Raw genomic sequence first — 17,710 nt, 5'->3', positions numbered from 1 at the left:
TATGGTTACTATGGATTCGAATCGTAGGATCGTAAGATCGTAGAATCGTATTATGATACTACCTCTAGAAAATTTCAAATAGATAGGATCGTAAGATTCTACAAACATGATAGAATCGTATGATCCGGGGTCGTTCAAACGTTTTTGGATCGTAAAATCGTAGAATCATAGGATCGAATCGGGATTCACAACTATGCTGTGATCGCAAAAAGACAAGTATTATAAGATGTTCGATCACAAAAAGACACTACAATCCATTTAAAGGCTGCTACTTTAAGTGTTATCAGTTATACAATGAAACATGTAGGTAACATATACCAGATTAGAGTCAAGATGAAAGGCAGATCGACACTCTTCAACCCACATGTCCCAAGCAGTGAATATGTCTTTACTAAGATCCAAAACTTCACCTTTTTTTTGGGCATTCCAAATTTCAACCACAGGACCCTGTCCAAGAATATGGATTACAATGACATATTATGAATAATAATGTAAAACTAAAGCGATAAAAAAATGGGCACATATAATGTGGCTAAGACCAAACCAACAACGGGAAGTGGAGACTGATGCAGTGTTCTCATTTCTGATGTGGTTGAGTAGTATAGACCAACAATCGATCACATTGTTCGTGATTTGCACTCCAGGGTACAAAGACGAAATGTCCTCCCTCGTAATGCAGTAACAGTTGCTGTAAGACACAACTTGTTCCCTAAAAAAAATTGAAATATGGATGTCAAATGCATTTCCCTATAATGGATGAAGTGAACATTAAATTAAACTTATTCAACCTATTATCTAGCTTTTGAAGTCACTTACGTTTTGCTATAGTTGTCGGACTTATAAAAGACGTAATCCATTACGTCCTTCCTCTTGCTAAAAACCGTGGTGAACAGTCTCTTATTGCGGCGCATTATCTCTGACACTAATAGTTGTTCTGGATCAGGTGGCCCGCAGTCAATAGAGCATACGAGGTTTTCAGGGGCAACAGCCATACATGACAGCTGGGTTTTTGAGTGAAGTAAAAAAGGATGGTGTTCACTGTCAGTTTGCGGAATGTAAATTGAACGAGATGCACTATTTCCTTGGTCAACCCATGCCACCATATCCCCTCCACATAACGCCTTGACATAAATTTCCGACTCTCGCAGATCTCGTAAAACCGAATCTACTTCAGCAGTAGAATAAACCTGAGCGGACCCAATCATTTGGGTAATAGACTCGTGAAGAACCTCTCCTTTTTTAACAGCAGGGCCATCAAGTGCTTCCGTAACAGCCACTTCTACCAGCACCTCATCTACGGTCTCATTATTTTCAACGACAGAAGAAGTATTTTTGGTTATCAAATTCTGTGGTGAATAGTTTCCAGGGACCTCATCAGCAGATAAATGTACCTCCTCAACAACCCTTTCCTCCGGCCCGTATATCTCATTAACATCCTGGGTAGTATATAAATCATTTGTCCCCAAATTAAGGAATGATGAATCTTCATTCAGCGAAACATCCAGTTCATTATCTTTCTTTCCAGATAAATCAAAGGAACCATCACCAGCTTGCTGAATATTTCGAAAATCATCTTCCTTACTATTTTGTCTGGTCACTGGTGCTTCCAGAAAGAAGGGTGCTTTATCCACCAAATCTTTCATTCGCTGTGATAGATCAGCTACTTGAGCAACATGTTGATGAAGTGAATCAGATTCAAAGAATGCTTGTGTGGATTGTGACGGGACAAAGAAAGTTGGATCAGTCTGTGGAGTGGTTAGACGACTAATCCTTGAGGCTGCGTCTGAGTACCATGCATGGAAGACAATTGCGTTCCGCTGCATCTTTAAATAGAGCTCATGCACATCCTACAGATGTAACACATGATACCAACTATCAATAAAAAAACATGTTATCTAAATTTTTCCAACTTCAAATTTATGGTTTGTAACTTTAACCATTTTGGACGAAACTTTAATTCACAAATTGTATAAAAGCTTCAAGTTATTATCTACACAAGTCCAACTAAAAAAAGAATATTTAGACAGAATAAGAAAAGAAAATATTGACTTACATCCACGGCTCTAGCTCGCAATTCCTTGTCATCCTCAACACCAGAAGGTAGTTGAATCTGAATGAACTTCGTATCGGAAGGTATGTCTGACGTAGACGGCAATAATAATTGAGGGGTATCAATACCAATGATCTGATTTGGCTTATAGGAAGGTTGAAGGCATCGGGGATAAATCACAGTTGAAAATTTCTGACGCCCCAAAGACCCACCAATCAGCTCGCCGTCTAACCTCTCGGTAATACTCTGGTCATCCCAATGTTTTATCAATAGGAGGTCATGAATTGAAACTTTACCACGAAAGTCAAACCTCTGTAAATATGCAATCATAAGAAAAGGGATACGGCCGCGCAAGCACGTGATGGGTTTCCGAGATTCGAGACCAGCAGCAACCATACTATCTAACACATATGAACACCAATCAAATTGATTAATGAGACTTACATCTTCAACTGCCGATAGAAGCTTCATGTCAACCCCGTTTGTTGTAGGGGCTAAGAATGTCCCCATACTGAATAACACAAACAATCTGCAGAATGTGTCTCCCCCCTCTTCACCTGCCTCAATATCTTTTAACATCTTCCCTAAGGGAATAGGATTAGAACTTTTTATCACTCCGTATTTCTTCCTCCACCGATCCTTCAGTTGCTTAATTACAAGCTCAGCCGCCTCCTTCTTACGACCAGTAGGTACTAGTTGGAGTTCCTTAGGACCGAGAGGTAACATGAAGCAATCATGTACATCATGCTTAGTCAACAGGAACTCTTTTAATTGAAAGTCAGAGGGCCTAAACACATAGCTGCCATCGTTAAAAGCATCATAAAAAAGTCGTACATGTTCAACAGGGAACTTTTTGAGCCTCATCTCGAGCAGCCCCCAAACCCAATTCTCTTCAATGCTTCTCGCTGCCTATCATTTAGCTCTGAAATCAATTACAAAAGCCTGTGACACTTGCATTTAACAACTATCGAGGGGGTAGAATTAGCAACAGGTAATACTATCGAGGATTTTGAATCAGCAACAGGTTCTACTGTCGATGGAGCTGAATCACCAACAGGCTTCACAGTTTCATCTTTACCAGCCATCTATAAATGACAAAAACACAAAAGCAACATTCATATTCCAGAGTCATATATACAATATACAATAAAGCATACATTAATTGAATGCTTAATTGAAGTTATTAAAATTAAAACAGTTAAAAAAATATATCATTGCAGTTACATAATCAAAAAATTAAAGTTATAATTAGGGAAAATGTTACACACTGCATAAAATACTAAAGTTAAAGATAGACATTGCACTCAAAAAATCAACATTGCAAGATTGCAATTCAAAAATTAAAGATAGACAACGCACTCAAAATCAACATTGCAAGATTAATTGAAGTCATCAAAATTGCTAAAGTTACAGAAATAGATCATTGAAGTTTCATAAACATTCCAATGCAAAAAAAGGAACCCGTTTGATGTATGGGCACTCAAAATGATGACCTAATTAGGGTTAAACTTTCCACTACACAAATTACAAATATAAAGAGCAATCAAAACCCTAACTTGACCGATTAATTGAGGTTATCAAAATTGATACAATTACACAAATAGATCATGGCAGTTTCATACTCATAATAATAAGAAATGGGTACAAATAATGGTTAAAAAAATACAAAGGTAAACTTTATAATAGACAGATAATTATTGAAGGTGAAAAAACTAACAATCGATTGCGATTTGATACTAAGCAAATTGATTTTATGGAAAAGTGAAGTAAAATGAGGATAAAGAGAAAAATACCTGAAGGATGTAGTAAGATGATTGCGTTGCAGTAAAATGAAGAATATCAAGTTGATTTTCTGGAAAATGGATAGAAAATGATGAAGAAGTTGAGTAAAATTAAGTAGCTGAAGAGACAGAGGAAGAAGAATGAACCGCGAAAAATGAGAGAGATGAGAGAGACAGACGTTTTTTTTCTGAAAATGAATTTTAGAAAATTGAAAAAGTGTTAACGTGGGGAATTGGGTAAAATTGCATGATTAATGTCTGCATGGGGAAGTGGATGTGTGCTTAAAATCTCAGCCATTCATTTCTTAAGATCTAAGGGCTAAGAATTGGACTTATGGACTCACTTAAGGGAAGAGGACTCATTTGATCTCAATTATATATATATATATATATATATATATATATATATATATATATATATATATATATATATATATATATATTCTGGAATTATACTAATTTTAATCATATTCATTTCTACTACACAGCTACAAACAATGGCCATGTTGATACTCAGAATGGTGGAAACGGGGGATAAGCCATCTGAAGAAGAGTTGGTTATGGTTCGGCAAGTCATAAAGGAAGCAGGGGAGAAGATGAAAAAAGCGGGCATGCAAAGTGAGAAAGACATGGCAAAGGATCAAAATGGGGTAGATGAAGAGGAAGCCATGAAGGCAGGGGAGAAGGAGGTGGAGGTGGGAGCCGAAGACACGTTCTTATCATCTCCAATTCCGGCTTTTGACGAGGTATTACCTACTACGACTAGTTTATAATTGCTGTATATATACTAATTAATTAAATTTATTATTTAAAGTAGTGCATGTATATATACTAATTAATTAAAAATGTGAAGGTCGTTTGCAAGAAGCCTTGTGTTCTTTACTACAAAACCCCTACAGTAGCATCGGGCAGAATTGTTGTTGCTAGGGGAGTAGCGTTCTATTATGACCAGATTCAAGAAGTTGAGGTTAAAGGAAATCAAGGCATTGCCCTCCGTGAGGGATGGAGGGAAGTGGAAGTGATCGAGTTATATCTGGAGAAGTATGGTACTCTAATAGTACCACGTAGTGACAATTGCCTTTTGCAAGATGTCGTGGGTTCTATTGTGCAATGGCCTGAAGCATTTATTAGTGTTGACATCTCCGGGGTAGTTATGCTAAAGCGAACGCATTTTATATAATGAACGCCTTTAAATTTATTAGGGTAACCTTGTCTAACATATAGTAAGTATTTGAATTTTTACATTTTCAGGTGTTACACGAAGCCATTATGGATGAAATTAGGACAACTACGTCAACACCCATAGTCACTGATTCGACTGCCTCTCCACCCAAAATTCAAGAGGTAGTAATAATTTGAAAAATAGATTGTGAGTTTTTCCTTTTTTTTGGTTATTTAAATTATATATGACGTCTCGTGTAATGTATATATTTTTTTTTTTCTAAATTGTAGACCGGGGTTAAATCTACTCTTGCTGCACACAACGTATCGCACCGATGATTATAAGCAAAAATTGAATAGTCCAACGTTGGTAGCTTTGCACCAGCTGGCTGAAAGGAAGCTAGTTATCGGGGAAGTACTCATGATTGACATCGGAGAGGATGTTATGGGCGAAGGTATAACTATTTTTATAGATGGGGAATCACTGTGTCATTTCTCGACCTTGACGAGTTAGATGCTATGCACATTGTAATTTGGATGAAGTAAGTTTTTTAATTAAAACTTGGCATTTGGTTTTACGAATAGTGATGTTTATTTAAATCATCAATGAAAATAACATTCTTCGTTCCATTTGACGTAATAGGTACCTGTGTACACACATCACTGAGGGGAACTATGTTTCTCATGACTACGGATTCGTGTCACATGAATTGTTCTCTCAGAAGTCCTTTGGATACAAATACAGAGAGTACATCGATAAAATTGCTGAACGGTTGATGACGCCCAAAATCCTATGGTTTGCCCCATACAATGAGAATCAGTATGTATAGTACTTTAATATAATGAATCACGATCCTGTTCATATATTAACACGCTTACATGCATGTATATGAACTAACAGTTCAATTTTCAATATTTCATAGCAAGCATTGGCTGCTAATGGCAATCAATGTGAAAAAAGGCATAGTGTACTGGATTGACTCTTGCGGACATAATCCCACGACAAATTTGTAAAGATGATGACTGAGTAAGTTTACAACCTTATATTACATTATAATGTCAATTGTTATTGTATGACCTTTGAAGACTAGGCTCCTTTAAATGTCCCATCAGTATTACTGAGCCAAATGCTAATTATAATTTCCTGTATATATTTATGAATTAGGTGTTTCAAGCAATTGGAGCATCACATCCAACTTTTATCACGATAAAAGTAAGTGTATTCTTAATAATTACTCCTATCATTTAATTTATGTTTATGCGAGATGTTGATCTAATTTAGCTTATTTGTATGTGATTTATATAATAGTCTCCTCTACAACCAGACGACAAACAATGCGCCTTTTACTGTTGTCGGTCCATGTGGGAGATTATCACCCGAAAATATACCAGCATAGAGTCACCGGTTAGTGTGTTTTAATAACTATTTCCAACATAACTTGGGTTTAATTCTGTGTAATGTTCCACTTATTCTGTCTATTTTGATTAAGTATATTTTCATTTGTAGTTCCCACCTTCAATCAACAACAAAGACCCAACCTATTCGAAGGAAGACATCGCCGACATGAGAAATAAGTGGGCCACTTATTTTCTTTCATTACCAGAGTTTCAATAGTTCGCTCATTATGTATGTGTGTATATAGAGCCCTGTGTATTTAGTTTTGGTCACCCTATTTATAATATTTTGATGCTGGGTTGAATAGATCAATCTGTGTAATATTCTGATATTGCAGGATTGAAATTTTGCAATCTTGCAATGCTTTGAAATGCTATTTTGCGAGCATTTCAAATGAACCTCGCTATCGCAAAAATTAGCATTTCAAAGAAATTTCTTGAACTGCTAAAACAATTTTTTAAAAAAAATATTTATAAATTCGATTACGGTCAAAAATAAAACCGTGGTCAATAAATCTATTAAAAACGGTCGCATTTAAATAGAAACCCGTTGACATATTCATCCATAATATAACGATTTAATAATCATAAACCGTTGTCGAATTCATGACATTTAAAATGGTTTAATAAGCATAAACCGTTGTCATATTTACTATTTTACAATGGTTGTGTTTCAGTAAATTTGTTGTCATAGGTTTCCGTAGAGCATTCAAACTAATACTACCATGGTTTCAATATTATAGACAACGGTTTTTGAACCGTTCTTAATATTGTATTACGATTATTTGAACCCGTTATTTACATTTCATAACGGTTCCGCCTTTTTAACAACCGTGGTCACGGAATAACAACGGTCGATGTAATAATGGTTCCGTATTTTGTATTACAACGGTATATCACCTTATCTAACCGTTGTTACACCGATTATTTGGCGTAGTGTATCCACATTATCTCTGTAGTCACCACTTACGTTCTCTTGGTAGGCTCCACTTTGATGAGCATCATTAAAGAAACTCCCGGTGGCATAGTGCGGTCCCGCCCAAGGACCAAGCAAGTGTCCATCAGCGTGAGGAATCCTATGACTCCAATCTGAGGGTTGGATACCATAGGCCCTGAATACCCCGGAAGTGTTCCCATACCGGGACCAAATGTTAGGGCGTTCGGTCGGCCTTATCCCTTGGTTATAGGTGAACTCATGCATGTCCCTTAGGACCAAGGATTTTTTTTCACTTTCTCAATTAGGTCCGCCATGGGGCACCGGTAATCATAAGCCGGTGGTGGTTGGTTATATCCTCCCACGAAAGACGACTTGTGCATGGAGTACCGTGGAGGGTCATGGTGTGGCGAAGGTTCGCGCATGAAATAAGAGGAGGGGGTGTAGGTGGAGTGTCTAGGTCGATCAAAGGGCGATGAGGGCACGGGCACATAAGAGGACGATGGGGCATGCGGATAAGTCCTAGGAGGGTCGGAAATGAGTTGAGGGGTTGGTTCCCCTTGCACCGCTTCACCATTAAGGGTGTAAGTAAGATTTTCGGGGACGAGGTAGGACCGTTCTGGAGGGCGAGGTGGGCTAATTCGGGTAAGTGAGAGGTTTCGGGCAATCTCCCGGTTGCAAAAGCCTTCTGTGTTCACTCTCCATGAGTATCCCTTTTTGTTATTCCTATCCACTACCCAAAACATGCCCTTCATGTAGGAAATGTCGAAGTATGGCACCTCCATACTCATGGGTCTATCAACAGCCCCCAGCTCATAACCCAAGAGGATCTTGGCTAGCCTAGTCACTAGGGCGCCACAATAAAAGGAGCACTTGTAGGACTTGGTCATCCTCTCAAATGCTAAGCATACCATAGACACGGGGCTAAAGTAAAAACGCCTCTCATAGTATGGATTGAGGTAGGAGCTTAGGATTAGTACTTCCGAGGAGTTGAGTTTGCTAGGGTCCCTTATTCCGTAAAGGAGGTTGGTCATTAGGCGAAGGAAAATTTTCAAAACGGGGTGCTCCACATCGTTTGTTTTCGTGACATTAACGTCGGTGTGTTTGTTACCCGTATAAAGGTCGATGTATTTCGTGGCTTTCATTTCCTTCCCCGCCTTGTCAAGAGTAAGGGTGGTCCTCTTTCCTACACTTAACCGTGCCGCAAAGACATCGGTAGATAGATGAAAGGAGGTGTTCTTGAGTCGGAAGCTCACGGTATGGTCTTTTGGATTGTAGATGAAAGAGTGATGTGACCATTATTTGCGCACATTTAGTCCCCTAATTGAGCCTATTTTGCATACTATTATAGCATTTCATGGCCATTTTATCCGTCAAAACCTTCCTATTTGCTTTTCTATCGCATTTCATATGTTTTGTAGAAAAGGAGATAATAAGGCGGAAATTCCCGTCTTTCGTGCATATTTGGAAGCTTATTGATGATATTAGATGGACTAGTATAAAGAGGAGGCAAGAATGATGACCAAAGATGTAGGAATAAAGTGTATATAGAAGGATCAAAGGGTTAAAAGTAAGAATGACGAGAGGGAAGGCATTACAAGAAGAAATCGCTCGAAAACCGAACCAAGGGCTGCTCCTTTGGCTCTGAAAGTATGCTAGATGGAACGGCGTCGAAAAATCAAGTGATCTAGGCTTTTGAATCACTCCAATAGGAGTCCGGATGAGGAAATAACGTCCGTTTTACAATCCGAGCTCAAGATACAGCTCAACCCGCTCGGGTCAAATTCAACCCGCTCGGGTTGAAGCCCAGGACGCCCATATTTCGCTCGGGACGGGCGTATTCCTGGACAGGAAACTTTCCCTTGCTACGTGAACCATAATCCGAGCGTCTTCTCCCAAATCCGCCCGGATTGCATCTCCCGAATCCGCCCGTCTTCTCCTGAATCCGCCCGGATTCCCTCACAGCACAATTTCGTCTTCTTCAAGCTTCAAAGAAAGACGCCCTTCCTTCGAAAAATACCGGCTCCTCCCTGCTCAATTTAAAAAGTGTAATTACTAGTTTAGCCCTTAGTTAACCCTAATGCATCCACCTAATTTCCACTATAAATACCCCATTTGTAATAATCAAATCATCAAGTTTTATTAGATTAGAACCAAGTTTTATTAGATTAAATCAAGCTTTCTTAGATTAGATTAGGAGTAGATTAGAATAGATTAATCTCAATCTTTCCACACAAATTACACATTAATCTCTCCTTAATTATTGTTCAAGTTTATTATTCAAGTTTATTATTGGGTAATTGAAGATTATTGGGTTATTATTGGGAGATTGACAACCTTCCATCAATCATCAATTTCTTCTATTATTCTTTGCATTATTATTTTGGAATCTCCATAGGTATAACTCTCTTAATCCTTGTTTTAATTATTGTTAATCTTTCTTACTTGTTCATCATGTTTTACCTTGTTAATATGATTGACAACCTTGTTAGCATGTTAAACTTGATAATGAGTGAGTAGTCTCTTAGCTAGGATTAGTGGGTAATTAAGGAAAACAAACATGGGGATTGATTCATGCTTAATCTAATATGTTCACATGATTAAATTGCTTGCTTGTTGTGATGTCAACTTTATGCACATGTTATGTTTGATGAAATGCTAAGCCTATGAATCCTTGCATTTTTACTATCTCTTATCTACTCAACTTGACATGTAAGATATAAACCAACTCGAGTCTTGTTAGACCATGCATAGAAGTTGAATAGGAGGAAAGTAAGTCGACTTGTAGGTGTTGTACAATCTAATCGATTCGGCTCCGGGACCCAACTCTTCCTAAGAACCGTAAGATATAACCCAACTCGGTTCCTCCACAACATTAATTGCTTGCAACCTTGTGAACATGTTTGTGTGATCAACACCATGAATCCCCTATGACCCCATGATATCCTAGCACTTTTAATCAATTGTTTACATCTTTCCTTTTATTATTTGTTTTACTCTATCACTTTTATTAGTCTAGAACACAACTACAAACCCAAACAAATCGTGACACTAGCATAAATTGAGATAGATAGACTTAGAACCTAAAGCACACCGTCCCATGGATCGACCTCGACTTACCGAAAACTAGTTGTATGTTGAATATTATAAATGTGTTTGATTGGATGTGACCCGACGACATCGCTCACCCATCAAAATGGCGCCGTTGCCGGGAATGGTGCTATGTGATTAAGTTCTTACTTGTTTGTCTATTTTGATTTTGCTTTAACCTTGAGGAACTTGTTCCTCAAGGATTGTTTTTACCATTTTCTTGTAGTTTCCTTGTTTGTAGTTATATCTTTGTCCTAGTTATGATGATGACCGAAGGCTTGGCACGTGGAGTATGTGGTGAATCTTTTGAGTATGACTACCATGGGTATGGGGAGTTTTTGGAGCATGTTGAAACAAACCTACCTTACAACTCATACAATGAAGGTCCTAACCACTACCCCAACTTTTCTTACCAAAGCCCCCACATCCTACATCCACAACAACCACCCTCCCAAAACCCACTTTACAATCAATGCCAAATGTCATCCTACAATGAACACCCATACCACCAAATTCCTATGTGCCCACAAAAAGAGAATGAGCATAATCTTGACATGCAAAGTGTGGTTCTCCAAATGGTAAGGTGCCAACAAAATCTCTTCATGAAAATGCTAGAAGAGAGCCAAGCTAGGGACAATGTTCTCAAAAACATTGTTACTAATGGCGAGAAGTTGGCAAATCAAATTGCCCAAATGGAAGCCACCCAACTGCTAAATGAAGAAGAAGGGGAAAATAATGAGGGTGAAGAAGAATTTGGATGGCATTATGAAGCTAATCTTGTGAATCCCCCACCACCTCCTAAATTCATAAGTATTGAACACCCCATATTCCAACTTGTACCCAACTTTACAAACATTCATGATAGATGTGAATATGAAGATGTTACTTTTGAGGAAGGGGAGTGCTTGATTGATTATGGACCAAGAATGGATGATGAATTGAATCATGATGAAGTTGGGGTGGAGAGCAATGATGAATGTGAGTTGAAGGCCAATTATGAGACAAGCACTTTGTCTAAATTGTCTAATGAATCTAGCTCACACACTAGCCTTACTTCTCCAATTTGGGATACCTATGATGATGATGATGAGGAAAACCTCCTACCACAATTTCCCTCTATGACCCATGTAGAGGAAGTGTGCTCCCTTGGCACTTATGGGAGTGAAGGTAAAACTTTGAAAGAAGAGGTTGATGAATTTGAACTTGCAATCTTTGGGGAATTGAGAGGTCAAGAGGAAAACTATGATGTTGGCATCTTTGATCATAGTTTGGAAGAAATTGAAGCTCTCTTCTTTGGAAATGGTTCAAGTTCTAAGGAGGGTCAAGAAGAAAGTGAAGATAATGAAAGCATAAATGACCTCAATGGTGAGAAGTTGACTCATCCACATCTTATCCTTCAACTATCCCCTCATCAAAGAAATGAGAACTCTCCTTCTACGATTGAAGGATTGATGAATCAATGCTCTATCATCATAGAATTTGAAAGAGATGGTAAAGAGTGGAAGCCTCCGGATGAATATGGGCAATACTTCATACCTTGTATTGACAAGAATAATGGGCTTGTTGGTTTGAAGCATTGTAAGAAGCCAAGTGCCAAGGGCAAAACAAATGGGAGAGTATTTGGCAAGTTCTATTCCAAGCCAAGATGGGTAAACTACGTTTTGACATCACCAATCTCCTATTTATGCTTACATGAAGCCCATTCAAAAGCCTTTGACCGGTTGTTGAGAGCATTAAGCAACATGGACAACATCAATAATCATGGCAACAAGGAATGAGTTTGGTGGAGTCCTCCCTCAAACCACCATTTGTAAGATATCCTTTCCTTTAACTTTGCATTACATTTACACTTGCATTTGGTTATATACATATACATTTAGCTTGCATTTGTATTATATTTCATATTGCATTTGCATTAGTTAAGTCCAAATAGTATAGTTTGCATTGTAATATATCTCACATGATTCATGTAAATAGTTGCATATAGATTAGAATTCATGCATAGTCACTAATGACCAAACCTATTCATTTCTACACTAGAAATAGTGTTTAAATCGGTTTGGGGAGGTTTGATCATAGGTGACCATAGTTTACTAGAAATCATGCATCATATAATATAGTTTAGATTGCATTCATTTGTTATATATGTCATGTAGAATTGCATTTGGTTAGAGCATGCATTCATTCATATCATATCATTGCATTTGTACTTCAATTTCCATAAAATCAAAAATTCAAAAACATGTTTTTCCTTTTGTATTCCTACTCCTACATGTACATTGAGGACAATGTCCAAAATAAAGTGGGGGATGGGAATTTACATTCCAAAAAAATGACAAAAATTGAAAAATTTCGAAAAATCACAAAAACATGTCTTTTAATTCATAAAAACAAAAACCATAAAAATTGAAAAATTGAAAAAAAAAACCAAAAACATGTTCATTTCCTTTATAGAGTAGTCTTATATATATTATTGTATATATTGTGTTTGTTTTATCCTTGTTCACATTGATCGACTAGGCCACATCCGAGACATGAGGATATTGAAGACCGCATGGTATGATCTTTCCAATATCCTTTTCCTCTTTATGTTAATGACTATGTGGCTTTATTTTGATTGATGCGGTATAAACAATGTGAATTTAGGACTTGCATTTAGTTTATATGTCATATTAGTTGGTAGAATCATTTGCATTAGGATGTTTATATGTTAGTTGCATCATGGCATGTAGTTGCATGTTAGAAAAATTTTGCGAAACCGTCTACTTGGGAAGCTTGACTAGTGTATATAGGCCCTAGTAGATGCTTTTTCTTCTTAAGACTTTGCTTGTTAGAATACTTGTAAAACACCCTAGGATGTGTCATGCTAGTATCCCTTGACCCATGGATTAAGGCCTAGTCAAGAGTACCTTGTGGTGTGATAACTCCTTGGCTACCGTTTATTCCAAGGTGACCCTTGAAACTATGCATCCATCCATCATTCATCCATGTTCTACCACACATTTTGTCATCAAAGGGGATGGGCACAAAAAGAAATCAATTTGAGTTCAATGAAATGAAAAGTGAAAGAAAGTTTGCAAAATTGCATCAAATGAAAAGAGGAGCAAAAATAGACTCCTAAAAGCTTCAAATATAAGGCACCCTCACTACATATGGGGTGACTTTGAAAATGTTCAAAAGAAAATGCAAAAAGTTGAAAGTTGTCAAGTGTTGAAATGCCAAAAATCAAAAAGAAATGGCAAAGAAAGTGTTCTCAAATGTCAAATGCCACAAGAAATTGGGGGGAAAAACAAAAATAAAAGCAAACTCCCAAAGTGAAACTCAAATATCTCTTGATCCCTTTATCCATCGTATCCATTTTTGTGCATGGTAGAGAGGGGACGGCCCTTCTTCTTGTCTAGGCAAGAGGGGGAATTCCGCGATCCTCCAGTGTTTCTAACACCATAGGGAGTCTACTCTTGACAAAAGCATTTAACGATTGAGGACAAAGGTACCCTAGCTTGACACATTTTGGAGGTGATTTATTGGTATCCTTCTAGGCTTAGTAGTTTGAACAAATTGCATCTATGAAGGATTGTGTACCCTTGAATTGCTTCCCTTGTAGATAATTTCCGCCACTTAGATGAGGAAAGTGGCTATTCTTTTGTAGATGCATCCATTACTTGATTTTGTGTGCTTAATGATTGGATGTGTCGCCATTTTGGCAAGACCCACCTTGCCTTGCAAGAAGGCATCCTACCTCATGGTTGTCTTGTTGTGAGTTGAAGGGGCGGAGTGAGACCCGCTAATTGTCTCATATCGGCTATATTAGTAGGATAGTTTAAATAAAGGTCTAGTTTAAGTCACCTCTTTACTCGGGACGAGTAAAGGTTCGGTTTGGGGATATTTGATGTGACCATTATTTGCGCACATTTAGTCCCCTAATTGAGCCTATTTTGCATACTATTATAGCATTTCATGGCCATTTTATCTGTCAAAACCTTCCTATTTGCTTTTCTATCGCATTTCATATGTTTTGTAGAAAAGGAGATAATAAGGCGGAAATTCCCGTCTTTCGTGCATATTTGGAAGCTTATTGATGATATTAGATGGACTAGTATGAAGAGGAGGCAAGAATGATGACCAAAGATGTAGGAATAAAGTGTATATAGAAGGATCAAAGGGTTAAAAGTAAGAATGACGAGAGGGAAGGCATTACAAGAAGAAATCGCTCGAAAACCGAACCAAGGGCTGCTCCTTTGGCTCTGAAAGTATACTAGATGGAACGGCGTCGAAAAATCAAGTGATCTAGGCTTTTGAATCACTCCAATAGGAGTCCGGATGAGGAAATAACGTCCGTTTTACAATCCGAGCTCAAGATACAGCTCAACCCGCTCGGGTCAAATTCAACCCGCTCGGGTTGAAGCCCAGGACGCCCATATTTCGCTCGGGACGGGCGTATTCCTGGACAGGAAACTTTCCCTTGCTACGTGAACCACAATCCGAGCGTCTTCTCCCAAATCCGCCCGGATTGCATCTCCCGAATCCGCCCGTCTTCTCCTGAATCCGCCCGGATTCCCTCACAGCACAATTTCGTCTTCTTCAAGCTTCAAAGAAAGACGCCCTTCCTTCAAAAAATACCGGCTCCTCCCTGCTCAATTTAAAAAGTGTAATTACTAGTTTAGCCCTTAGTTAACCTTAATGCATCCACCTAATTTCCACTATAAATACCCCATTTGTAATAATCAAATCATCAAGTTTTATTAGATTAGAACCAAGTTTTATTAGATTAAATCAAGCTTTCTTAGATTAGATTAGGAGTAGATTAGAATAGATTAATCTCAATCTTTCCACACAAATTACACATTAATCTCTCCTTAATTATTGTTCAAGTTTATTATTCAAGTTTATTATTGGGTAATTGAAGATTATTGGGTTATTATTGGGAGATTGACAGCCTTCCATCAATCATCAATTTCTTCTATTATTCTTTGCATTATTATTTTGGAATCTCCATAGGTATAACTCTCTTAATCCTTGTTTTAATTATTGTTAATCTTTCTTACTTGTTCATCATGTTTTACCTTGTTAATATGATTGACAACCTTGTTAGCATGTTAAACTTGATAATGAGTGAGTAGTCTCTTAGCTAGGATTAGTGGGTAATTAAGGAAAACAAACATGGGGATTGATTCATGCTTAATCTAATATGTTCACATGATTAAATTGCTTGCTTGTTATGATGTCAACTTTATGCACATGTTATGTTTGATGAAATGCTAAGCCTATGAATCCTTGCATTTTTACCATCTCTTATCTACTCAACTTGACTTGTAAGATATAAACCAACTCGAGTCTTGTTAGACCATGCATAGAAGTTGAATAGGAGGAAAGTAAGTCGACTTGTAGGTGTTGTACAATCTAATCGATTCGGCTCCGGGACCCAACTCTTCCTAAGAACCGTAAGATATAACCCAACTCGGTTCCTCCACAACATTAATTGCTTGCAACCTTGTGAACATGTTTGTGTGATCAACACCATGAATCCCCTATGACCCCATGATATCCTAGCACTTTTAATCAATTGTTTACATCTTTCCTTTTATTATTTGTTTTACTCTATCACTTTTATTAGTCTAGAACACAACTACAAACCCAAACAAATCGTGACACTAGCATAAATTGAGATAGATAGACTTAGAACCTAAAGCACACCGTCCCATGGATCGACCTCGACTTACCGCTAACTAGTTGTATGTTGAGTATTATAAATGTGTTTGATTGGATGTGACCCGACGACATCGCTCACCCATCAAAGAGCTCAATAATTCTAAGGTAAGGTTGTGGTATCTTATCTCCGCCAAATTATACAATGCCTCCATGCCAAGTACACTAAAAATGTCATGCACTTGCGCCTCTATCCCCAATGCTTCTAAGGCACACTCTGATACACACCTTGTGGCGTTCATACGTCTTTCGGTGAGGGCTAATAAAGTATTCTTATGGGGTTCGCTCTCAAATTCTAACCCCGGGTATCCCGGGTGGGTAATGGCGGGTGGTGCCGCCGGTTCGGGTTGCGGTTGGCGGTTGTTTTTCCAATGGTTTCTCCTCGTGTTCCTTAACATGCTACAAGATAAATCACATAACAAGACATAGAGGAGAAAGATAAGACTTGGAACTAACTTTGAAGATGGATGAAATTTTCTCCCAATTTCTCAATTAAATAGTTAACCTCTTAGGAAGTTCTCATATAATGTTCTTATGTTTTAACCCATACTAAAATCTTCCATATTACTGATGATGAGTCATAATTATATACATATTTATGCCTCACCATAGTTACTTTTGATACAGGTTTCATGCTAGTTTATATTAATTACATGCCTTTTATGCTAGAATGTCGATACTTTCGCTATTCGGTGTTTAATGCAGGAATGATGCATTTATGGAGAAAAAGAATGAAATTAGCATCGCATAGTGGGCATGAAGAAATACATGGAGCATGGCACGGGAATCCAGAAGAATAAAGGGAGAGAAGTAATGAAGACAAAACGAAGAAAAGAGCTGAAACGGGGAGTATACTCGATCAAGCCCAAGCAGACTGGATCAACTGGGAATGTACTCGATCGAGTGCACCCAAGCTCGATCGAGTACACACCATTTTCAGGGTTTTTCCGCAATTTCCTTAAGTCGGTTATGTTTTACTATAAATACCTAATTCATACCCTATATTATATTTTACGTTTTATTCTAGCTAGCTACGTATAATTTACCCTAGAAAACTCTCTAAAAACTCTTAGGTTAGTTCTATTATTATTGTTTTCATATCTAAGCATTCCTCTATTACGGTACTCTTTACTCTCTCATTAGTTATTAATTCAAGTTCCCGTTTATACAATTATTTCATCGTTCATCTTATTATGTCTTTAGTTATGCCTTTCATTCATCTTATTATTGTTATTCCATATAGTATGCGTAGCTAAACCTCTAATCTAGGGTGAATGGGGATCTAGGTTGTTATAAGAGGGATTAATTAATGAATTGATAGTTAAATTGATTATTCGTTGTTGTTCAGTTTATTGTTCTTCATCTAGTTAGTTAATTACTGGTCAGGGTTAATTGACTAGTATAGCGAATTGAGACTTTCACCGGCCGGGTTAGAATCAATATAAGCTGGGATAACTGAATAGAGATAATTTAATGATAGCGACTGCATGTTAAATTAGATCTAAAGGGAATATTAATTCGACCGATCATATAACCTTAAACAACGTAATTAGCTCTGGTAATGAATTAAATCTGACCCCCGGATAACTACCT

Source organism: Silene latifolia, chromosome 11, assembly GCF_048544455.1.
Source record: "Silene latifolia isolate original U9 population chromosome 11, ASM4854445v1, whole genome shotgun sequence".
Classification (NCBI taxonomy): Eukaryota; Viridiplantae; Streptophyta; class Magnoliopsida; order Caryophyllales; family Caryophyllaceae; genus Silene; species Silene latifolia.
This window is presented reverse-complemented; position numbering follows the sequence as displayed.